Genomic DNA, 234 nt, shown 5'->3' with positions numbered 1-234 from the left:
TGAAAACAAAGAGTGCAAACAATAGGACTATTAAAATAATAAAGATCACGGCCTGCTAAAGGGAAAATACCTGGAAGATATTTCGGGAAAAGGCTTTTCCTAGAATTAGAATCTCTGAGCTTCCTGTAGGCAAAAGAAATAGTTCACGGCAGTGCTTTTAGACACATAAGGAGGATTGAGTGGGGCTCGCTGCTCCTGGTTCCTCTTCTTTCTGAGGAACACTGCCTCTATATG

Source organism: Myodes glareolus, chromosome 26, assembly GCF_982192425.1.
Source record: "Myodes glareolus chromosome 26, mMyoGla1.1, whole genome shotgun sequence".
In the NCBI taxonomy this organism is placed as follows: Eukaryota; Metazoa; Chordata; class Mammalia; order Rodentia; family Cricetidae; genus Myodes; species Myodes glareolus.
This window is presented reverse-complemented; position numbering follows the sequence as displayed.